Source organism: Penaeus monodon, chromosome 24, assembly GCF_015228065.2.
Source record: "Penaeus monodon isolate SGIC_2016 chromosome 24, NSTDA_Pmon_1, whole genome shotgun sequence".
NCBI classification, from domain to species: domain Eukaryota; kingdom Metazoa; phylum Arthropoda; class Malacostraca; order Decapoda; family Penaeidae; genus Penaeus; species Penaeus monodon.
The window spans coordinates 8,383,391-8,384,518 of record NC_051409.1 but is presented as its reverse complement, the minus strand read 5'-3'; positions in this window follow the sequence as shown (position 1 = coordinate 8,384,518).

The following is a 1,128-nucleotide window of genomic DNA, read 5'->3' as shown; positions in this document are numbered from 1 at the left end:
AGCGCATTGTTGAAAACATAATTAAGAAAATTCCAATGTGCATGTAATATTATGGAAGACCCACAAATGTCCAACAGCAGCTCACTTTGTAGGATTGTAGGATTCAGCGACAGCCTCGGGTAGCATAAAATCTATAGTTTTATTATAGAAATGGTTCAGACATACAAAGAAAGGTTTGCAATAACCGATAGTTATATCAAATTATGCGACTGGAGCATATGATCGAACTAAGAATACGGCTAACACACACACCATTCAAAAATATACAATAATATTATCAAGAGAAACGAACGAACGTAGACTTAGGTTAACGTAGTAACAAAAATATAGATATTATATGTATCTTCAAACATGCATCAGTTCTCCACATGATATGAGCGGAAACACTCAGGCATAGTGCAATCCCACAGTCAGTCATTGCCAGTGCGTTGACTGGCGCGTCTTCTGTTGCAATTCTCTGTTTGCATGTACGCGACATCTCCGTGGTCTTGGGTTTGTGGGAGTTGCCTGAACAAAACTTGGGATGTATCGTTCAGTCCGTCGCAATGGACGGAATGCATGGGGTCGTGGCACTTGCTGCTCTTGATATCTGCAACCATCTGACGCAGCATGGTGTGACTAAATTCAAGAAAAGATGGCCTAAAACCTTTTTTCACCAAGTACATGTAATAAGAGTTTATTCTTGCAATGTCCTTTTTTCTAAGACTGCCGACGCAGCTCTGTTGCATATCAACCTTGTCAACAATATGCATGGGGTGTAGTCAACCACTGCTTCTGGCTTCCTTATTGGCTCTCCTGTAACCTCAACTTTCAGTTAGAATGTTCTTGTTGTCGTGAATTGATGTTAACATGAGGACCATTCGCTTGGCAGACACTTGAAGCATATGATGTTCTTCTGGAAAGCAGTAACTACCCCGCGGTTGACAGTAGATAACCAGGGAACCCCTGGTCTGTTTGGTCGAATTGTACCACAAGCTCCTGTACTGTTTCTCTGAAGGCACTGGCGTAATAATTATGTGGAAACAGACTGCGTACTTTCCCTAAGTATGGTTCTATCAAAATGTGGACTACCTTGCCGCCAGAGCCAAATTTTGAGTCACCTGAACCTCGGTCTGTGCTCCAACGTAC